The sequence below is a fragment of the Triticum dicoccoides genome, chromosome 1A (genome assembly GCF_002162155.2).
Source record: "Triticum dicoccoides isolate Atlit2015 ecotype Zavitan chromosome 1A, WEW_v2.0, whole genome shotgun sequence".
NCBI lineage: Eukaryota > Viridiplantae > Streptophyta > Magnoliopsida > Poales > Poaceae > Triticum > Triticum dicoccoides.
Genome location: NC_041380.1, coordinates 38545787 through 38570161, shown reverse-complemented (window position 1 = coordinate 38570161; position 24375 = coordinate 38545787). Strand labels below are relative to the sequence as shown.

The 24375-nt window shown below is 43.6% G+C and overlaps 3 non-coding genes and 3 pseudogenes across 3 annotated transcripts; all 6 read right to left on the bottom strand.

The window, feature by feature from the left end:
- Positions 1 to 17307: 17307 nt before the first annotated feature.
- LOC119297432 lies at positions 17308 to 17428 on the bottom strand (annotated as a pseudogene).
- Positions 17429 to 17728: 300 nt separating this feature from the next.
- On the bottom strand, positions 17729 to 17847 carry LOC119295762. Its single transcript, XR_005144224.1, has one exon. It is a non-coding gene; the product is annotated as a 5S ribosomal RNA (ribosomal RNA).
- A 329-nt stretch (positions 17848 to 18176) lies between these two features.
- Positions 18177 to 18318, bottom strand: LOC119297323 (annotated as a pseudogene).
- A 328-nt stretch (positions 18319 to 18646) lies between these two features.
- Positions 18647 to 18765, bottom strand: LOC119295862. Its single transcript, XR_005144406.1, has one exon. It is a non-coding gene; the product is annotated as a 5S ribosomal RNA (ribosomal RNA).
- Positions 18766 to 19093: 328 nt separating this feature from the next.
- Positions 19094 to 19212, bottom strand: LOC119296031. The gene has a single exon (XR_005144641.1). It is a non-coding gene; the product is annotated as a 5S ribosomal RNA (ribosomal RNA).
- A 490-nt stretch (positions 19213 to 19702) lies between these two features.
- LOC119297446 lies at positions 19703 to 19820 on the bottom strand (annotated as a pseudogene).
- Between the last annotated feature and the right edge of the window lie 4555 nt (positions 19821 to 24375).

The window sequence follows — 24375 nt, the reverse complement described above, 5'->3', positions numbered from 1 at the left end:
TCAAGATCATCATAAGCGAGCACTCGAGGTGACCCGTATACGAGTTCCGTGGGGATAACTGCCTCTGCTCCATAGACTAGAGCGAATAAAGGCAAATCTGCTGCTGCGGGAACATCCGCTTCTACAGCGAGAACCTGCGGCTCCGCCGGAGCTTGACGTTCCCTGGCAAGCTTGCCGGAGCAAAACTTGTCGGGAGCTTCTGCTTCAACGGAACAAACCCTGGGGTTTGCCGGAGCAGATTGCTCCTCAGCGCAAGGCAAATCTGTTGCTGCGGGAACGTCCTGCTCCGGCAAGCCCTAGATGTCGGGGGATGTCGGGGGACTGATCCACGAACACCTATGGGACCGGCGGGCCGAGTTCCTTTCGATTCGGTGAGGGCGGAGGCCGTGCAAAGAGCGGATCGAGGCGAGGCACGCGAGCGGTTTACCCAGGTTCGGGCCGCATGGATGCGTAAAACCCTACTCATGCTTTGTGGTTTGTATTGAGTTCTTGCTCGGGAGCGCGGATTGCTATAGTATACTCTAGCTGCTAACGAGACCCAGCGTGAGCGTTCTCCGGATCAGCTAACTAGCTAACCTGCTAACCAGCCAACCAGCTAACCCCCTCTACGTTGCGCATGGGCCTCCTTTTATATGCTCAAGGGGTCACCGACAGGTGGCAACGTAGACAAGGGTAAAAATGGAATGGTGCTGCGGTAGGTACAGCTACCTGCTACAGTGTATCATACCTAACCCTGACGGTAGGGGACAAGGGCATTAAATGCCCGTCTGTGTCGCCTAAATAGTGCAAAAGGGATCGTCAGGGACGCCACCGCTCGCCACGATGGCAAACTTGTCAGCGCCGCTTGCCACCGCGCACCGCTGGCTGCACAGCCTCCTACCACGCACGCCTGGAAGGGTCCCAGAGCGACACGTTGGTGGATGTGCTGGAGCGCGGGCACGGGGTGGTTGCTTGCCGCGGCAAGCGCCTTGCCGCGGTTGTTGTCTTGTCGCGCCCGGGAGCTTGTCTCTCACCGGGCCTTGCCGGGACGCGCGGCGCGTCGCGGCAAGTTCCTTGAGATGCCTTGGGTGGCCTTCCCGGCAAGCTCCTCTTGCCGGGGTCTTGTGATGCCTTGGTTGGCCTTCCCGGCAAGATCCTCTTGCCGGGGTCTTGTGATGCCTTGGTTGGCCTTCCCGGCAAGCTCCTCTTGCCGGGGTCTTGTCTCCTTGGCTTGGATACTTTGTTCTTGAATGGCTCCAAAGGAACCACGGAGGACCTTGGCGGTCACCTGGCAAGCCTTGCCGTGGGACGCTGCGACTGCCCGTGCACAAGTTCGGGATACTAGGGTACCCCTACTCTAGTACACCGACAGTGTCTTACCTGACTCCTTACCTTTGTCGAGGTCCAAATCTTCAGAGTTGCGTTTAATTCTTTCCAATAAATCCCATTTGAATTCAATAGTCTTCATCATAAAAGAGCCAGCACAAGAAGTATCAAGTATGGTGCGATTGTTATCAGAAAGCCGAGCATAAATTTTTTGAATAATCATTTCTCTTGAGAGCTCATGATTGGGGCATGAATATAACATTGATTTAAGACTCCCCCAAGCTTGAGCGATTCTTTATCCTTCGTGAGGCCAAAAATTATATATGTAATTGCGATCACGATGAACAAGATGCATAGGACAAATGTAACTCCCTAGCTTCTTGGCAAATGGTCTGCTGACCGAAAAAGTGTGGGGGCCTAGGGGTTCTGGACTTACAAACCCAAAGTGATGCTTTACTCATGAAATACCTGCACAAATTCTATAACCATTGGGATCTGCCGTGGGTTGACTTGATTTGGTCTACTTATTACAATAACAAAATCCCACACGCCTCAGACCCATGTGGATCATTCTGGTGGAAAGATGTGCTCAAACTCACACCTATCTATAGAGGCATCTCACAAGTGATCGTTCGCAAAGGAGATACTATGCTTATGTGGAAAGACCTTTGGTTGGATGAGGTCCTTGCAGATTCACACCCCCGTGCTTTTTCTTATGCCAAACTTGAAGATATTTCTGTCAGGGATTTTCTTGGGTGTACAAATCTCAATGAAACCTTTCACCTACCACTATCCATGCAAGCACACAATGAGCTATGTCATATCCAGGAACTCACAACGCATGTTGGCGATGATGAGGGCGAGGACATGGACTCCTGGATTTACGAGTGGGGCACTGAGATATACACCGCCAAAGGATATTACAATTTCTACTTCCGCGAGGCCACTGCACACATTAGCTACAAATGTCTCTGGAAATCCTCGGCCACAATGAAAATCAAAGTCTTCGGTTGGCTTCTTCTCTCTGATCGCCTCAACACTAGAAACATGCTAAAGAGAAGATACTACAACATCGGGGACAATTATGGCTGCATTCTATGTGGCAGCACTGAGGAAGAAACGGTTGAACATATGATCTTTACTTGCCACTTCAGTTCAACCTGTTGGGACACCTTGAATATCCAATGGACAACTAATGGAGATCGCCTAAACTGGATCAAGGAAGCCAAATCAAGATGGGACAACCAAATGTTTATGGAGATTTTTCTATATGCCTCCTGGAGTTTGTGGAAAGAACGGAATAACAAGCACTTTAGGAGAATTGACCCCACGATTGGCTCTTGGGCAAGGAGATTCAAAGAAGACCTCTCTCTACTCATACATAGAGCTAAAGAGAAACACAAGCAGTTCCTCTCAACTTTTACCCAGACCTTTGTCGTCCCATAGTCTACTACTTAATTAGGCTACCTACATATACCCTTATTTTTATCATGGCTATGGATGTAAGATTATGACCTTGTACAAAATTTTTTGATACTTTAATTCAATATATACAGTAGGAGCCTCTCCTACTATTTTAGGTGTCAAAAAAATATGCATAGGATAAAACTTCTGATGAAATTCCAATTTCAATCATTTGTAATTCCAAGACCCCATATCATCACATAGCCTATACCATGTCGATGTGTCTCCCTTCAAAGATAAAGGGAAGACCTTCTTCTTAACAACATCTCTGGGTACACCCGCAAGCTTAAATAATCCACAAACTTCATCCACATATACTAGATGCACATCAGGATGTTTTGTTCCATCTCCTAAAAAAGGATTAGCTAGCAGTTTTTCTATCATACCCAAAGGAATTTCAAAGCAGGCATTTTCATTTTCATTTAAAGTAGGTTCAGTAGGTTGAGGAGCAACTCTTTGCTCTACTGGTTAGGGTGAAGATACCCCGAACAAGCACCTCAGAGGATTACTTTCAATAGTAACAAGTGATAGTAAATTTCAGCACACTATATAAATTTTTCCTTTCCAAATTCCACCTACCAAAGGCGCTTCATTCCCCGGAAACGACACCAGAAAAGATTCTTGATGACCCACAAGTATAGGGGATCTATCGTAGTCCTTTTGATAAGTAAGAGTGTCGAACCCAATGAGGAGAAGAAGGAAATGATAAGCGGTTTCCAGCAAGGTATTCTCTGCAAGTACTGAAATAAGTGGTAACAGATAGTTTTGTGATAGGATAATTTGTAATGAGCAACAAGTAACAAAAGTAAGTAAAGTGCAGCAAGGTGGACCAATCCTTTTTGTAGCAAAGGACAAGCCTGGACAAACTCTTATATAGAGAAAAGTGCTCCCGAGGACACATGGGAATATAATCAAGCTAGTTTTCATCACGCTCATATGATTCGCATTCGGCACTTTGATAATTTGGTATGTGGGTGGACCGGTGCTTGGGTACTGCCCTTAGTTGGACAAGCAGCCCACTTATGATTAACCTCTATTGCAAGCATCCGCAACTACAACAAAAGTATTAAGGTAAACCTAACCATATCATGAAACATATGGATCCAAATCAGCCCCTTACGAAGCAACGCATAAACTAGGGTTTAAGCTTCTGTCACTCTAGCAACCCATCATCTACTTATTACTTCCCAATGCCTTCCTTTAGGCCCAAATAATGGTGAAGTGTCATGTAGTCGACGTTCACATAACACCACTAGAGGAGAGACAACATACATCTCATCAAAATATCAAACGAATACCAAATTCACATGACTACTAATAGCAAGACTTCTCCCATGTCCTCAGGAACAAAAGTAACTACTCACAAAGCATAAACATGCTCATAATCAGAGGGGTATTAATATGCATATAGGATCTGAACATATGATCTTCCACCAATTAAACCAACTAGCATCAACTACAAGGAGTAATTAACACTACTAGCAACCTACTAGCACCAATCCCGGACTTGGAGACAAGAATTGGATACAAGAGATGAACTAGGGTTTTGAGAGGAGATGGTGCTGATGAAGATGTTGATGGAGATTGCCCTCTCCTGATGAGAGGAGCGTTGGTGATGATGATGGCGATGATTTCCCCCTCCGGGACGGAAGTTTCCCTGGCAGAATAGCTCCGCCAGAGCCCTAGATTGGTTCCGCCAAGGTTCCGCCTCGTGGCAGCGGAGTTTCATCCAAGAAGATGGCTTGTTATTTTTTTCTCATCGAGAGACTTCATATAGCAGAAGATGGCCACCGGAGGGCCACCAGGGGGCCCACGAGGTAGGGGGCGCGCCTAGGGGGTAGGGCGCGCCCCCCACCCTCGTGGGCAGGATGTGGCACCCCTGGTGAAGTTCTTGCTCTCAGTATTTTTTATATATTTGGAAAACGTCTTCCGTGAAGTTTCAGGACTTTTGGAGTTGTGCAGAATAGGTCTCTAATATTTGCTCCTTTTCTAGCCCAGAGTCCCAGCTGTCGGCATTCTCCCCCTTTATAGAAACCTTGTAAAATAAGAGAGAATAGGCATAAGTATTGTGACATAATGTGTAATAACAACCCATAATGCAATAAATATCGATGTAAAAGCATGATGCGAAATGGACGTATCAACTCCCCCAAGCTTAGACCTCGCTTGTCCTCAAGCGGAAGCTGAAATCGAAAAATATGTCCACATGTTTAGAGATAGAGGTGTCGATAAAAAATAAAATACGGACATGAGGGCATCATGATCATTCTTGGAATATCAACTTATATAATTCTTGTCATATGATCTCTTATGCTAGAGTAATAATTCAATCACAATTTCAAGTATGAATCATAAACTTCATTGAAAACTAACAAACTATAATCTCAGTCATTGGAGCAATTGCAATTTATCATAACATAGGAAAGAGTCAATGTATAAGAGCTTTTCAGCAAGTCCACATACTCAACGATCATATAGTCTTTCACAATTGCTGAAACTCACGAAATACTTATGGGTATGGAGTTTTAATCGGACACACAGAAAGATAGGGGCTTATAGTTTTGCCCCCCAACGTTTTACCTCAAGGGTAATGTCAACAATAATAGTTCATGAAAACTCACATCCAATTAGCCATATATACCAGGATCTTTCCAACATACCGTGCTTGCCAAAGGATAAAATGTAAAAACGAAGGGTGAATATCACCATGACTCTTATGCAATGTAGGAGATAAAAGTAGAAGACAGGCCCTTCGCAGAGGGAAGCAGAGGTTGTCATGCGCTTTAATGGTTGGGTGCACAAAGTCTTAATGCGAGAGAACATCACTTTATATTGCCACTTGTGATATGGACCCTTATTATGCAGTCTGCCGCTTTTATTTCTTCCATATCACACGATTGTATAAAGCTTATTTTCTCCCACCCTAATAAGTCATACATATTAGAGAGCAATTTTTATTGCTTGCACCGATGAAAACTTACTTGGAGGATCTTACTCAATCCATAGGTAGGTATGGTGGACTCTCATGGCAAAACTGGTTTAAGGGTATTCGGAAGCACAAGTAGTATCTCTACTTGGTGCGATGAATTTGGCTAGCATGAGGGAGAAAGGCAAGCTCAACCATGTTGGATGATCCATGACAATATAATTTATCTCAGATGTAAGAAAACATAACCCATTACATTGTATTCCTTGTCCAACGTCAACTCTTTAGCATGTCGTATTTTAATGAGTGCTCACAATCATAAAAGATGTCCAAGATAGTATATCTATATGTGAAGACCTCTCTTTCTTTATTACTTCCTATTAATTTCAACAATGACTGAAACTATCCTTGTCAACCCTCAACAACTTTTATTCATCATACTTTTTTCTATGTGAGCTCATTACTCTCCATAAGACTCACATGATCTCTTTGTTTCTTTGTATTTCTTTCTCTTTTCTTTTAATCCCTTAGGATCATGGCAAAATAACCAAGCTCTTGACTCAACACTAATCTTTATTATATATATAGCTCACGGACTCAATTACATAGAAGGATTATAAAGCAAAACTCACAACTAGATCATACTAAGACTCTTATTCTACTAGATCAAGATATTACCAAAAGGATCGAACTAAGAAAAAACAGTAAAAATAGAAGTGATGGTGATACGATACCGGTGCACTCCCCCAAACTTGGCAGTTTCCAAGGGGAGTGCCCATACCAGATACTCAATTCTTCTTTGTTGGTGGAGACGGTGGTGATTTTGTTGATGGCGTAGGCTTGTCGTCCTTCTTCCAAGGCATAGGTTCACCATCATAGAAGGATGACCGAGTCTCCTAAAACCTCAAATCTGCAGCCAAATTCATCCTCTTGAATCTATATTCATACTCACAGTTTTGATTTTGCAGGTCATAGATCTGGGAATGGAGGTGCTCGTTTTTCTCATGAAGCTTGAAGATGGCCTCCCCAATGTCCTTGACGTCCAGCTTGTGGTTGTTGGTGAACTCCGTGATCATAATGTGATTGGAATCGAGTCCACGCTCCACCATCTCCTGACACTTGAAAACTTCTTGCTCCAATGCCTCAAGCCTTGCCTCCATGCTTCCGGTCTTCCTTGGTCCCTCAGCATCGCGGATGTGCAACAACCCCACACGCATCTAATTGGTTTGAGGGTGTTGCAGCACTTCTGCGAGGTAGGGGTTGATGACCTTCTTGAAGAACTGGTCCATGGGGGCGCTTGAAGACGACATGACGACCTGGATCTGTCAGAAAAACAGCTCGAAACGAAAACAGGGGATTTTTGCGTGATACAGGAGTCAAAACCCCCAGGAGATTATATAATGATTTTTTACCGACCAAAATACGTGTCGTGTACGAAAACGGAGTCCGGAGAGCACACAATGTTCCCACGAGGTAGGGGCGCGCCCAGGGGGGTAGGGCGCGCCCTCCACCCTCGTGGAGCCCTCGTGTCCTTCCCGGACTGCCTCTTATTTTTCTATTTCTCTAAATATTCCAAAACGGAGAGATATTGCCTTAAAAATTGTTTTGGAGTCGGTTTACTTACCGTACCACATACCTATTCCTTTTTGGAGTCTGAAACATTCCAGAAAGTGTCCCTTATGTATTCCTCCGGGGTTACGGTTTCAATAATATTGGTTTCAACATATATGGGAATACCTGAGATATAATGTTTGATTCTTTGACCGTTCACCACCTTCGGATTTGTGCCTTCGAGGTTATTGATTTTTATAGCACCGGAACGATAGACCTCCTTGATAACGTAAGGACCTTCCCATTTAGAGAGAAGTTTTCCTGCAAAAAATCTTAAACGAGAGTTGTATAGCAATACATAATCACCTACATTAAACTCACGCTTTTGTATTCTTTTGTCATGCCATCTTTTAACTTTTTCTTTAAACAACTTGGCATTTTCATAGGCTTGGGTTCTCCATTCGTCAAGTGAGCTAATGTCAAATAACCTCTTCTCACCGGCAAGTTTAAAATCATAATTGAGATCTTTAATAGCCCAATATGCCTTGTTTTCTAGTTCGAGAGGTAAGTGACATGCTTTTCCATAAACCATTTTATACGGAGACATACCCGTAGGATTTTTATATGCAGTTCTATAGGCCCATAATGCATCATCAAGTTTCTTGGGCCAATTTTTTTAGATCTATTAACAGTCTTTTGCAAAATTAATTTGAGCTCTCTATTACTCAATTCTACTTGACCACTAGACCGTGGGTGATAAGGAGATGCAATTCTATGATTAACATCATATTTAGCAAGCATTTTACAGAAAGCACCATGAATAAAATGTGAACCACCATGAGTCATTAAATATCTAGGGATTCCAAATCTTGGAAAAATAACTTCTTTAAGAATTTTAATAGAAGTGTTATGATCAACACTACTAGTTGTAATAGCTTCTACCCACTTAGTAATATAATCAAGAGCAACTAAAATATGTGTATATCCATTAGAGGAAGGAAAGGGTCCCATATAGTCAAAGCCCCAAACATCAAATGATTCAATTACGAGTGAATAATTCATAGGCATTTCTTGACGTCTACCAATATTACCAATTCTTTGACATTCATCACAAGATAAGACAAACTTACGGGCGTCCTTGAAGAGAGTAGGCCAATAAAAACCAGATTGCAATACCTTATGTGCAGTTCTATCTCCAGCATGGTGTCCTCCATAAGCTTCAGAGTGACACTTTCATAGGATCTGTTCCTGTTCATGCTCAGGTACACAACGTCTAATAACACCATCTACTCCTTCTTTATAAAGATGTGGGTCATCCCAAAAGTAATGCCTCAAATCATAGAAGAACTTTTTCTTTTGCTGGTATGTGAAACTAGGTGGTATAAACTTAGCAACAATGTAATTAGCATAATTAGCATACCATGGAGCAGTATGAGAAGCATTTATGACATTTAATTGCTCATCAGGAAAGCTATTATCAATAGGAAGTGGGTCATCAAGCACATTTTCTAACCTAGACAAGTTGTCTGCAACGGGGTTCTCAGCTCCCTTTCTATCAACAATATGCAAATCAAATTCTTGTAGCAAGAGAACCCATCTAATAAGTCTAGGTTTAGCATCTTTCTTTTCCATAAGATATTTAATAGCAGCATGATCAGTGTGAATAGTTACTTTAGAATCAACAATATAAGGTCTGAACTTATCACAAGCAAATACAACTGCTAAGAATTCTTTTTCAGTAGTAGCATAATTTCTTTGAGCATTGTCTAGGGTTTTACTAGCATATTGAATAACATTTAATTTCTTATCAACTCTTTGTCCTAGAAGAACACCTACAGCGTAATCACTAGCATCACACATAATTTCAAAGGGTAAATTCCAATCAGGTGGTTGAACAATAGGTGCAGAGATCAATGCTTTCTTAAGTATTTCAAATGCTTCTACACAATCATCATCAAAGAAAAATGGTATATCTTTTTGTAATAAATTGGTCAGAGGCCGAGAAATTTTTGAGAAGTCCTTAATAAACCTCCTATAAAATCCAGCATGACCAGTGAAACTTCTTATACCTTTGATGTCCTTGGGACATGGCATGTTCTCAATAGCAACAACTTTGGCTTTATCAACTTCAATACCTCTTTCAGAAACTTTATGCCCCAAGACAATACCTTCATTAACGATAAAGTGGCACTTTTCCCAATTCAAGACAAGATTAGTTTCTTCACATCTCTGCAAAACTCAATCAAGGTTGCTCAAGCAATCATCAAAAGAAGATCCATAGACGGAAAAATCGCCTATGAAAAGCTCACAAATCTTTTCACAAAAGTCAGAGAATATAGCCATCATGCATCTTTGAAAGGTAGCAGGTGCATTACATAAACCAAAAGGCATACGTCTATAAGCAAAAGTACCAAAAGGGCATGTAAAAGTATTCTTTGATTGATCTTTGGCTGACACAGGTATTTGAGAGAAACCAGAATAACCATCTAGAAAGCAAAAATGTGTATGTTTAGATAATCTTTCTAGCATTTGATCGATAAAAGGTAAGGGGTAATGATACTTTTTAGTAGCCTTATTTAGTTTGCAGAAATCAATTACCATCCTATAACCTGTAATAATTCTCGAGGGATCAATTCATCTTTATCATTAGGAACAACAGTAATACCTCCCTTCTTAGGGACACAATGGACAGGGCTTACCCACTGACTATCAGCAACGGGATAGCTTATACCTGCCTCAAGGATCTTTAGTATTTCCTTTCTTACCACTTCTTTCATTTTAGGATTCAGCCGACGTTGATGATTTTGAACTAGTTTAGCATCTTCTTCCAAATTAATTATATGTTGACATAGAGTGGGACTAATGCCCTTAAGATCATCAAGAGTATACCTAATAGCAGCACGGTGCTTCTTCAGAATTTTCAATAATCTCTCTTCCTCATGCTCTGAAAGGTTAGCACTAATAATAACATGATATATCTTTTTATCATCAAGATAAGCATATTTAAGAGTATCAGGTAATGGTTTAATCTCAAACACGGGATCACCTTTGGGTGGAGGAGGATCCCCTAGGATTTCAACAGGTAAATTGTTTTTCAGAATAGGTTCTTGTTTAAAGAATACTTCATCTATTTCCCTTCTTTCATTCATAAACATGTCATTTTCATGGTCTAGCAAATATTGTTCTAAAGGATCACTAGGAGGTACGGCAATAGAAGCAAGACCAATAATTTCATCCTTACTAGGTAATTCTTCTTCACGGTGTTGTCTACTAAATTTAGAAAAATTAAATTCATGAGTCATATCATCTAAACCAATAGTAACAACATCCCTTTTGCAATCTATGGTTGCATTAACAGTGTTCAGGAAAGGTCTACCAAATATAATGGGACAAAAGCTATCTTGTGGGGAATCAAGAACAAGAAAATCAGCAGGATATTTAGTTTTCCCACACAAGACTTCAACATCTCTAACAATTCCCATTGGTGAAATAGTATCTCTATTAGCAAGTTTAATTGTGACATTGATACGTCTCCAACGTATCTATAATTTTTGATTGCTCCATGCTATATTATCTACTGTTTTGGACTATATTGGGCTTTATTTTCCACTTTTATATTATTTTTGGGACTAACCTATTAACCGGAGGCCCAACCCAGAATTGCTGTTTTTTTGCCTATTTCAGTGTTTCGGATAAACATAATATCAAACGGAGTCCAAATGGAATAAAATCTTTGGAAACATGATTTTCTCACCGAACGTGATCCAGGAGACTTGGACCCTACTGCAAGGGATCAAAGAGGAGGTCCCGAGGGTGGGGGCGTGCCCCCTGCCTCATGGGCCCCTCGGTGCTCCACCGACATACTCCTTCCTCCTATATATACACACGTACCCCCAAACGATCAGAACAAGAGCCAAAAACCTAATTCCACCGCCACAACTTTCTGTATCCACGAGATCCCATCTTGTGGCCTGTTCCGGAGCTCCGCCGGAAGAGGGCCGTCATCACAGAGGGCTTCTACATCATCCTAGCCCCTCCGATGAAGTGTGAGTAGTTTACCTCAGACCTTCGGGTCCATAGTTAGTAGCTAGATGGCTTCTTCTCTCTCTTTGAATCTCAATACAAAGTTATCCCCTTCTCTTGTGGAGATCTATTCGATGTAATCTTGTTTTTGCGGTGTGTTTGTTGAGATCAATGAATTGTGGGTTTATGATCAAGTCTATCTATGAATAATATTTGAATCTTCTCTGAATTCTTTTATGTATGATTGGTTTTCTTTGCAAGTCTCTTCGAATTATCCGTTTGGTTTGGCCAACTAGATTGGTAGTTCTTGCCATGGGAGAAGTGCTTAGCTTTGGGTTCGATCTTGTGGTGTCCTTACCCAGTGACAGAAGGGGCAGCAAGGCACGTATTGTATTGTTGCCATCGAGGATAAAAAGATGGGGTTTATTTCATATTGCATGAATTTATCTCTCTACATCATGTCATCTTGCTTAAGGCGTTACTCTGTTTTTAAGTTAATACTCTAGATGCATGCTGGATAGCGGTCGATGAGTGGAGGAATAGTAGTAGATGCAGAATCATTTCGATCTACTTGTCACGGACGTGATGCCTATATACATGATCATGCCTAGATATTCTCATAATTATGCACAATTCTATCAATTGCTCAACAGTAATTTTTTCACCCACCGTAGAATACTTATGCTCTTGAGAGAAGCCACTAGTGAAACCTATGGCCCCCGGGTCTATTCTCATCATATCAATCTCCATCACTTTTATATTGTTTTGCTATTTACTTTGCCTTTACTTTTTACTTTGCATCTTTACATCAAAATACCAAAAATATTATATCTATCAGATCTCACTCTCGTAAGTGACCGTGAAGGGCTTGACAACCTCTAATCGCGTTGGTTGCGAGTAGCTATCGCTTTGTGCAGGTATGAGGGACTAGAGCGTGGGCTCCTACTGGATTGATACCTTGGTTCTCAAAAACTGAGGGAAATACTTATGCTACTCTGCTGCATCATCCCTTCCTCTTCGGGGAAAACCAACGCAAGCTCAAGACGTAGCAGACATCAATATCTTCTATCTCAGCAGGTGCAATATCATGCATAATTTCTTTGTATAAGGAATGAGGTATTGCTCTAGAACTAGCACTAGCACCCGTGTCACATAAGCCATAATAACAATTATCTCCCATTTTAACAGAAATAATAGGCATGCCTACCACAGGTCTAGGTTTATCTTTAGCACAGGGTTTAGCAATTCTAGCAGTTTCATCACAGAAATAAATAACATGCCCATCAATATTATCAGACAAGAGATCTTTAACAATAGCAATATTAGGTTCAACTTTAACTTGATCAGGAGGTGTATATGTTTTAATATTGCTTTTACGAACCACAGTTGAAGCTTTAGCATGATCCTTTATCCTAATAGGGAAAGGTGGTTTCTCAACATAAGTAGTAGGAACAATAGTATCATTATAAGTGACAATATTTTCTTCAACTTTAATAGGTTCAGCTACTTTTACTTCTATGGGAGGATGATATTTAAACCACTTCTCCTTGGGGAGATCAACATAAGTAGCAAAAGATTCACAGAAAGAAGCTACTATCTCAGAGTCAAGTCCATATTTAGTGCTAATTTTACGAAAAATATCGGTATCCATAAAAGATTTAACACAATCAAAACTAGGTGTCATACCTGACTCCTTACCTTTGTCGAGGTCCAAATCTTCAGAGTTACATTTAATTCTTTCCAATAAATCCCATTTGAATTCAATAGTCTTCATCATAAAAGAGCCAGCACAAGAAGTATCAAGCATGGTGCGATTGTTATCAGAAAGCCGAGCATAAAAATATTGAATAATCATTTCTCTTGAGAGCTCATGATTGGGGCATGAATATAACATTGATTTAAGCCTTCCCCAAGCTTGAGCGATGCTTTATCCTTTGCGAGGCCAAAAATTATATACGTAATTGCGATCACGATGAACAAGATGCATAGGATAAAACTTCTGATGAAATTCCAATTTCAATCATTTGTAATTCCAAGACCCCATATCATCACATAGCCTATACCATGTCGATGCTTCTCCCTTCAAAGATAAAGGGAAGACCTTCTTCTTAACAACATCTCCGGGTACACCCGCAAGCTTAAATAATCCACAAACTTCATCCACATATATTAGATGCTCATCAGGATGTTTTGTTCCATCTCCTAAAAAAGGATTAGCTAGCAGTTTTTCTATCATACCCGAAGGAATTTCAAAGCATACATTTTCATTTTCATTTTTAGTAGGATTAGTAGGTTGAGGAGAAACTCTTTGCTCTACTGGTCAGGGTGAAGATACACCGAACAAGCACCTCAGAGGATTACTTTCCATAGTAACAAGTGACAGTAAATTTCAGCACACTATATAAATTTTTCCTTACCAAATTCCACCTACCAAAGGCGCTTCACTCCCCGCAACGGCGCCAGAAAAGATTCTTGATGACCCACAAGTATAGGAGATCTATCGTAGTCCTTTTGATAAGTAAGAGTGTTGAACCCAATGAGGAGCAGAAGGAAATGATAAGCGGTTTCCAGCAAGGTATTCTCTGCAAGTACTGAAATAAGTGGTAACAGATAGTTTTGTGATAGGATAATTTGTAATGAGAAACAAGTAACAACGGTAAATAAAGTGCAGCAAGGTGGCCCAATCCTTTTTGTAGCAAAGGACAAGCCTGGACAAACTCTTATATAGAGAAAAGCGCTCCCGAGGACACATGGGAATATCATCAAGCTAGTTTTCATCACGCTCATATGATTCGCATTCGGTACTATGATAATTTGGTATGTGGGTGGACCGGTGCTTGGGTACTGCCCTTACTTGGACAAGCATCCCACTAATGATTAACCTCTATTGCAAGCATCCGCAACTACAACAAAAGTATTAAGGTAAACCTAACCATAGCATGAAACATATGGAGCCAAATCAGCCCCTTACGAAGCAACGCATAAACTAGGGCTTAAGCTTCTGTCACTCTAGCAACCCATCATCTACTTATTACTTCCCAATGCATTCCTCTAGGCCCAAATAATGGTGAAGTGTCATGTAGTCGACGTTCACATAACACCACTAGAGGAGAGACAACATACATCTCATCAAAATATTGAACGAATACCAAATTCACATGACTACTAATAGCAAGACTTCTCCCATGTCCTCAGGAACAAAAGTAACTACTCACAAAGCATAAACATGTTCATAATCAGAGGGGTATTAATATGCATATAGGATCTGAACATATGATCTTCCACCAATTAAACCAACTAGCATCAACTACAAGGAGTAATTAACACTACTAGCAACCTACTAGCACCAATCCCGGACTTGGAGACAAGAATTGGATACAAGAGATGAACTAGGGTTTTGAGAGGAGATGGTGCTGATGAAGATGTCGATGGAGATTGCCCTCTCCCGATGAGAGGAGCGTTGGTGATGACGATGGCAATGATTTCCCCCTCAGGGAGGGAAGTTTCCCTGGCAGAACAGGTCCGCCAGAGCCCTAGATTGGTTCCGCCAAGGTTCCGCCTCGTGGCGGCGGAGTTTCCTTCGAGAAGATGGCTTGTTATTTTTTCCCATCGAAAAATTTCATATAGCAGAAGATGGCCACCGGAGGGCCACCAGGGGCCCACGAGGTAGGGGGCGCACCCAGGGGGTAGGGCATGCCCCCACCCTCATGGGCAGGGTGTGGCCCCCCTGGTGAAGTTCTTGCTCTCAGTATTTTTTATATATTTGGAAAACGTCTTCTGTGAAGTTTCAGGACTTTTGGAGCTGTGCAGAATAGGTCTCTAATATTTGCTCCTTTTCCAGCCTAGAATCCCAGCTGCTGCATTCTCCCCCTTTATAGAAACCTTGTAAAATAAGAGAGAATAGGCATAAGTATTGTGACATAATTTGTAATAACAGCCCATAATGCAGTAAATATTGATATAAAAGCATGATGCAAAATGGACGTATCAACCATACGTGTGCGGTGGGTGAAGTGCAAAAAAGGGGATTCTTTTCGGAAGTTGGGACTCCGGTGTTACTTACATGCGATGCAGGGAGCAGTCCAGGATAATCGGCGATGATGGCCACCAAGGCACCATCGCAGCTTAACTAATAAAACGTCCTGTCGATGAGATCCACGAATATGTCCGGATCTTCTTCGAGTCCGGGATCGAGGGCCCGATCAGGGTCCTTTGGCTATGGAGATGGGTTGTGAATCTCCCTCACAGCTTTTCATAGTTCCTGCTATGAAATAGCGAGGTAAATATTTATGACAAAGAAAGCGGGAAGGTTTGGAGTAAAAAGCAGCAGCTCACCCAGTTTGGGGGGTTGTACATGGAGAATCCATCCCGCGGCTTAATATGGACGAACTCCTCTTCCTCTCCCTTATATAAATCGGACAGTATTTTCGCCAGAGCGGCGGCGGAGTCCGGACCTTTATGGCCACAGCGGGTGGCATCGTTTTCTCCATTGAAGTGGCCGCACCCCCCGCATTATACATATTGACATGACCTCAATTATTGTTAGTCCTGATTCGGCCAGTATCTTTATCCGGCTCATCAGGTAAAGGACCTCTCTGTTATCTTCCTCCCGGGGGCTCTGAGGGCGCCAGCTATGGCGTTTCTTCAAAGGGGCATTGTTGAACTCAGGAAGGCCCATCCGAATAGGGTATGGAAGGGGAACGTCCTCCATATAAAACCACTCCGAAGGCCAGTCTTCGGATGTCTTCTTTGGAGTACTGGACAGGTATCCGGTCCCAGTGATGCGCCATGTTTCGGCTCCACCCACTTGAAATATTGACCCCTTTTTGTGTACGGGGCACGAGGAAGATAGCCTCTTCCATAACTCGAAATGAGCTTCGCAGCCCACAAATATCTCACAAAGGGCAACGTAGCCTGCGATGTGTAGGATGGAGGCGGGAGTGAAGTTATGCAGCTGGAGGCCATAGAACTCCAGGAGCCCACGAAGGAATGGATGGATTGGAAATTCGAGTCCCCTCAATAAATAGGGGACGAGGCATACCCGCTCCCCTGTGGATGGGTTGGGAAAGCTTTTCGCTTGCTCCATGCCATTATAAGTGGCTAGTCCGGCTCGGACGGGGACCATGTATGCAGGAGGGAGAAACCCCTGGGTCTGCAACTCTACTAGTTGGCTATGGGGAATAGAACACTTCTCCCAACTACCTGGCTTAGGTCTACGGGGGTGAGAGGAGGAGCTGCGGTGGCCGGCCATGGTGGGATGGATTTTTCCGGGCACGCTTCGATGGATACTCGCTGTGGGAAGGTGGTATGATCTAGATCTGAAGATCCCCGACTGTTTAAATAGACAATTCATCTACCTGGTTAGGGTGGTAAATGTAAAAACACCCCGACCTCTCGCATTCACTCGACACATGGAAGATAGCCATTATTAAGGCACAGAAGCCGAGGAGTGCAACATTCATGGGAGGCCGGACACAACTCGTTACGACAGGTACTCGGGATTTGGAGGAGAACCTGCCTTGCAATGCCGAAAACAATCTGTGCGCCGGACTCATCGTCATTGAAGCCTGGTTCGGGGGCTACTGAGGGAGTCCTGGATTAGGGGGTCCGTGGACAGCCGGACTATGTACTTTGGCCGGACTGTTGGACTATGAAGATACAAGATTGAAGACTTCATCCCATGTCCGGATAGGACTCTCCTTTGCATGGAAGGCAAGCTTGGCGATTCGGATATGTAGATCTCCTCCCTTGTAACCGACTCTGTGTAACCCTAGCCCCTCCGGTGTCTATATAAACCGGAGGGTTTTAGTCCGTAGGACAACAACAATCATACCATAGGCTAGCTTCTAGGGTTTAGCCTCTCCGATCTCGTGGTAGATCAACTCTTGTAATACTCATATCACCAAGATCAATCAAGCAGGAAGTAGGGTATTACCTCCATCGAGAGGGCCCGAACCTGCGTAAACATTGTGTCCCACGCCTCCTGTTACCATCCGCCTTAGACGCACATTTCGGGACCCCCTACCCGAGATCCGCCGGTTTTGACACCGACAAGGACTTCACAGGAGGTCACCCATCCTAGTACTACTAGTGCCCAAGCACACTTCACTTCGGAGTTCTGATAGGGTCCGGTGCTTTAGTGCTAGTATGATCACATCCGACATGTTTCCCCGTCTTTGTCCCTTATGCTTTCCCCTCCCAGCTCCAATACAAAGACAATTGTACTTTGTTTTGGCCGCTCCCGCTCAACCACAGAGACGAGTTTACCACGGTTTCCACCCCTCCATCTCAACCACACCAGCGCCTATTTACCAAGGTTCCGACCCCTTCCCAAACACGCTTCCCGTGCCACAACACCGTCGCTAGACGCGTGAATAATAAGCAACGAGCAAAAACTTACCGCAAACGTGCAAAATAATAAAGCGTGTTTTGTTTTGCACGTCGTGAATTTTTTAAAAGGGAATGCAACACGAGGACTTCCCAGGAGGTCACCCATCCTAGTACTACTCTCGCCCAAGCATGCTTAACTTCGGAGTTCTGATGGGATCCGATGCTTTAGTGCTGGTATGATCGCATCTGACATGTTACCCCCGTCTTCGTCCCTTATGCTTGCCACTCCCAGCTCCACTACAAAGACGATTGTACTTTGCTTTGGCCGCTGCCGCTCAACCACAGAGACAAGTTTACCATGGTTTCCACCCCTCTATCTCAACCGCACCAGCGCCAATTTACCAAGGTTCTGACCCCTTCCTGAACGCACTTCCCGCGTCACAACACCGCAGCTAGACGCGTGAATAATGAGCAACGGGCTAAAACTTACCACAAAAGTGCAAAATAATAAAATGTCGAAAAAATATGTCGCGCACGTGCGTTTTGTTTTGCACGTCGCACAAAAAAAATTAAAAAGGAAATGCAACACGAGGACTTCCCAGGAGGTCACCCATCCTAGTACTACTCTCGCCCAAGCATGCTTAACTTCGGAGTTCTGACACGCTTAACTTCGGAGTTCTGACGGGACCCGATACTTTAGTGCTAGTATGATCGCATCCGACATGTTACCCCCGTCTTCGTCCCTTATGCTTGCCCCTCCCAGCTCCTCTACAAAGACGATTGTACTTTGCTTTGGCCGCTGGCGCTCAACCACGGAGACAAGTTTACCACGGTTTCCACCCCTCCATCTCAACCGCACCAGCGCCTATTTACCAAGGTTCCAACCCCTTGCCGAACACGCTTTCCGTGCCACAACGCCGTCGCTAGACGCGTGAATAATGAGCAACGAGCTTAAACTTACCGCAAACATGCAAAATAATAAAACATGGTAAATATATGCCGCGCACGTGCATTTTGTTTTGCACGTCACGCAAAAAATTTAAAAAGGGAATGCAACACGAGGACTTCCCAGGAGGTCACCCATCCTAATACTACTCTCGCTCAAGCACGCTTTACTTCGGAGTTCTGATGGGATCCAGTGCTTTAGTGCTGGTATGATCGCATCCGACATGTTACCCCCGTCTTCGCCCCTTATGTGTGCCCCTCCCAGCTCCACTACAAAGACGATTGTACTTTGCTGTGGCCGCTGGCGCTCAACCACGGAGACAAGTTTACCACGCCTTCCACCCCTCCATCTCAACCGCACCAGTGCCTATTTACCAAGGTTCCAACCCCTTCCTGAACATGCTTTCCGTGCCACAACGTCGTCGCTAGATGCGTGAATAATGAGCAACGAACTTAAACTTACCGCAAACGTGCAAAATAATAAAACATGGTGAATATATGTCGTCCACGTGCGTTTTGTTTTGCACGTCGTGAATTTTTTTAAAAAAGGGAATGCAACACGAGGAATTCCCAGGAGGTCACCCATCCTAGTACAACTCTCGCCCAAGCACGCTTAACTTCGGAGTTCTGATGGAATCCGATGCTTTAGTGCTCGTATGATCACATCCGACATGTTACCCCCGTCTTCGCCCCTTATGTGGGCCCCTCCCAGCTCCACTACAAAGACGATTGTACTTTGCTTTGGCCGCTGCCGCTCAACCACGGAGACAAGTTTACCACGGTTTCCACCCCTCCATCTCAACCGCACCAGCGCCTATTTACCAAGGTTCCGACCCCTTCCAGAACGCGCTTCCCGCGCCACAATGCCGCCGCTAGACGCGTGAATAATGAGCAACGAGCTAAAACTTAACGCAAACGTGCAAAATAATAAAATGTGGTAAATATATGCCGCGCACGTGCTTTTTGTTTTGCACGTCGCGCAAAAGAAATTAAAAAGGAAATGCAACACGAGGACTTCCCAGGAGGTCACCCATCCTAGTGCTACTCTCGCCGAAGCAACGAGCTTAAACTTACCGCAAACGTGCAAAAAAATAAAACATGGTAAATATATGACGCACACATGCGTTTTGTTTTGCACATCACGATTTTTTTTAATAGGGAATGCAAAAGGAGGACTTCCCAGGAGGTCACCCATCCTAGTACTACTCTCACCCAAGCATGCTTAACTTCGGAGTTCTGATGGGATCCGGTGCTTTGTCCTAAACAGCAGACATAAGTTATTCTAACATGCATGAAAATGGTACAGATGGATAGATTGGATTTTTCTGATAATTTTTCATATATAAATTATTTCATTTGGAGTTACGGTTTAATTTCTATGATTTTTCTGAAGTTTGTAACAATTTCTGGAATTTTCTGAATAAGTTTAAATCCAGAAAATTCTTTACTGCGTCAGCATGATGTCAACAGGTCAACAGACCTGGTCAGGTCAAACGTAACGCGTGGGTCCTGCATGTCGGTCTCACAGTGACTAAACAAGTTTAATTAAACGTAAACTAATAAGTTAATCAGGGGCCGGGCCCCACATGTCATTGACCCATAGGGTCAATTAGGTTAGTGCTAATTAGTGGTTAGGCCTAATTAAGCTAGATCCATGTCAGCATCACCGGAGCTCAACGCCGGCGACCTGGAAACGCGGCGATGACCCCTCGAAAGGGCAGGAGAGCGGTGGTCGAGGCCACTAGAGCGTAGCTCGTGCCCGCCCGCATCCAGGGAAGTAGGTAACTAGGTGCGGGGTCGCCGGAAACGAGCTCGGGGCGGCGGTGGTAGCTCGGCCTCGACGGGGAAAAGGCCTACGACGCATGGAAGGGCGGTTGGGTGGTCGCGTTCGTCTCCTGGGGATGCGCAGAACATGGTGGTACGCACAGACATGGCGTCCGTGAGCTCTAGCCACAGCGACCTCGTGGCAGGCGGTGAGCAACTCTCAGGCTCAACGGAGCCCGCGGTTAGAGAAAGAAATCGACATCAGGGAGAGAGAGGTTAGGTGCGAAGGCTCACAGCGTGGCTAACGAGCGTGAGGGCGAGGTCGGGGATGCCCTGTAGCTCCTAAATCGACGGCGAGGATCCACGGTGACCGACAAGGGGAACGGCGGTGCTGGCGATGTCCAGGGGCTTCTGGCGCCATGTGGCTCGGTGAGGATGAAGAGGGGGACGAGGCGGAGCTTCTTAGGGCGATGGCAAGGCGTGGGGTGGCCAGTGGCCGCGGTGGTGGCAAGTGGCGTCGACGGCAGCACTGCGGAAGTGAGCAGAGGAGGGAGAGGGAGTCCTAGGAGAGAGGGGAGAGATGCAAGGGGTCGAGGGGAGTGCGTGGCGTGTTCAGGGCGTCGAGGGAGTGAAGCTGGCAGGGTGGATGTGGCCTGCGTGTGGCCAGCAGGCGGCGAGCATGCGCCCCTGTCCTTCTGTCCAAGGTGGAAGACGACAGGGGGCAGTGGTGGTGGGCTGGGCCGCCAGCTACAGTACTGGGCCTGTTGCGCGCCAGGTAAGTTGACCCAGGTAAGTCTTCTGCCTTTCCATTTGTTTCTGTTTTCTACTTTTGCAATTTGTTTTTGATTTAGTAAAAACACCAAATCATTTCTATAAATCCTGAAATTAATTATGGGCAATAACTGAATTTTCTCAGAGGCCCTTAGCTATTTCCAAATATGCTGGAGCATTTAATAATATTTATAGCAATTAAGTGCCCCAATTCAAATACTTATGAATTAATTCAAATATCCAGAATGGCCTAAAAATATTTGCATCATTTTTGGCAGAGGTTTTCACCTTTAACAAAAATAATGAACATTTTCAAAGGCATTTTGGATTCATTGAAGATTATTTTAGGTTGAACCTATTTGACTTGATCTGGTGCTAGGGTTTCAACAATCCCCATTTCAACTTTCAAAGAAATTTAGACATGATGCATGGATGCTTGTGCCACTATTTGCAATCAAATGCTAGGGCTATGACAACTCACCCCCACTATCCAACTTGCACTTCATAACAACATTGATTCGATCATCATCTTGATCTTGACATCTTTGCTTTGGAAACTTCAACCAACATGACAACAAGAGAAAAAGGAAAACTCTAGAAGAATCGATCTTCGTGAAGATCGAGCAACTCAAGATCAACTCATGGAATGAGACATAAAACCACAAAGCACACATCAGGGTGATGGAAAGGAATAGATGACGGGGTTTCAAATTGGCAGGTAACCATTCCATGCTTAAGTAAGATGGTGCATGGTTTCAAGATAGCGAAGAAATAATTGCCATGATTCCATAACAAGGCACCTTAACAGAGGTGACTCATAGAATTATTCCCTTAAGTGGCAAAAAGAATTACTTTTGGTACATAGATCATTGAAACTCTCTAAACCAGCCTAAGGAAAATTACAAACGACCGGTCGAAGGAGTTCGTAGAAATGGCATACTCAGTTTGGAAAGAGAACTAGAGTTATAAGACAACTCAGCAAATGGAAAGCACATTCCAGATGATGCCGAGGATATAACCCGGTGACTGGGCGTGCTCTCAAGAACTTGAGAATTTCCATATTCATAGTGATGGACGATGCAGATGCAAAGGAAGATAACACCTTCTCAAATTTCACCTTAGTGAGGCCAAGGAAACAAAATCTGGGTGATCGACCGAGAGACATTTAGCACTCCGCGTCTAATGTTCTCCTTGATGTCCTACCGTAATCCAATTATAGATATGGTTTGGCATCTAGGACATCAAGTAAAAGGTCGAACTTCGGGAGCACAAGAATCCATAAGGAATAACTAAGGAAGTAGTATCCTAAGAAATCCTTATGGGGAGGTGTCCAACTTCCTCAATCAAGATATTATAATAATAGGTCTTCCGGCTGGGTGTGTTGGCCACGTCATCCACTCTACCGGTTACCGAGAGACCAATATTATAGCTTTTGGGAAAACGTCCCAACCATCACATCTGCCTGAGATTCAAATCTGGTTGGTGTCAGGATATTCCAGACTCATCGAGTCTAGAAAGAAAAATGAAAGTTTGCAGCACAAATCGACGAGATGACATTGCAAGATTCTCGGGAGATGAACTATGATAGCAAGCTCCAGAACATGAGCTGGTTCTGCTACAGCATGTGAACACGTTGTCCCAGAAAAGCATGACCACGTAGTAGTCTTATAATAAAACACTACCGAGTTGTGGTTGCGAACCATCATCGCGGATAACAAAGTCCTTGCATAAGTCATATGATTAGCTCCTATGAAGGAACTTCTTCTCCTTGAACAAATCAGTTAGTGGCTTGGTGTGCTAGGGATACATATAGAATGAAGGTTGCAAGTCTCCAAACCACAATATACTTCGCACATATGCATGACTGACTTGGGATGATTCCAGAGGAAGCAAAACAAACTTTCTCGAATTCACGGTGGCAACTTGCATCGATTGCACGTGAACTTAGAGGAAATCGCTACTTTCATCCAAACATATGCTTCATGAACGGAACATGAAGGCATTGTTTACGAAGTTTCCAACACTAGCTTAATGTTTAACACGAATCATGGGGGAGACAAGATGCTGCTGATGGCTCAACAACAACTCATCAGAATTTCCATATCACTCGACTTCCACCATTATGTGAACAATGTGACAGTATTGGTCAGACCAAAATATGTAATGGTGTATGCTCGAGGAATCAACCACGAGTAATACAATATTACGAATATCGTTGGTTCTGATTTGATTTGACGATAGCCCACAGTCAAATCAAAGATTGGATAAGATAATAGCACCAACAACTAATCACGAGGATCAATCAACGAAGATATCATATTTCTTCAACACACACACACACACACACACACAAAGATATCCTTTTAGAATGAACTAAGTAAGGAAAAGCTTTATCTTCCAACTCTCCAAGTTGTTGTTTAGCTTAACCAACTAGCTCAGGGATATCCAACACAGATTCTTGGAGGATGGCTGGTTTAGCGAAAAACCAACATGATCACGAACTCAACATAGCGGTCAGAGAACAACCTGGTAATACTTTCGAGAAGATATTCGAAAAAATCACGAACCACCGATATGTTAATAAGCTCGAGAACAATCTTGCCTTTCAGAGCAAGAAGATAGGATCAAAAGAGCTAGGGATTAATAATCCTAACTCATTAACCGAAGTGTGCACCAGAAATATGGACATAGGTAGCATGATCAATTTTAGGATGATGATTTAATAACCAACACGCTAAGAATGAGAATATTGTCCATTAACTACCAGGCAACACAGTTGCTAGGAGTATAGATTTCACACATCACGATTCATTAGTCGGCATTCCGATTGCGACAACACGACACCGAGGAATGAATAATGATGACGGGAAGTATCACTACGTCAAGAATTCATAAGAGATGGTGCAATTCTCATGACAATCTTGGCATAAGATGGTAATACTTCAGAATAGAATAGAATAAAAGTTGAATTGGCATTTTGATCTGGGGGATACAACTACTTTGACCCAATCCTAGAAATGGATGAGGTACTGGAGTTTGTTTCTCCTAGTCATTCTGAAGTAGAATGGCTTAACGGACCACAAGAATAATAGGCATCCATGAACACGAATGCACAACTATTCCTGACTATCAATTGATAGACTAGGGTCGGAATACAACCGAGGAGGGTCAACTCAAGGAACATATAACTTTCTGAGTTGTGGATGCATAGATTAGTATGTGGAACCAAGTTCAACATGTCTCTTCCGGATAACCCATGCAGAGAGGTAGGACTGGTAGAGTCACAATTATGAATG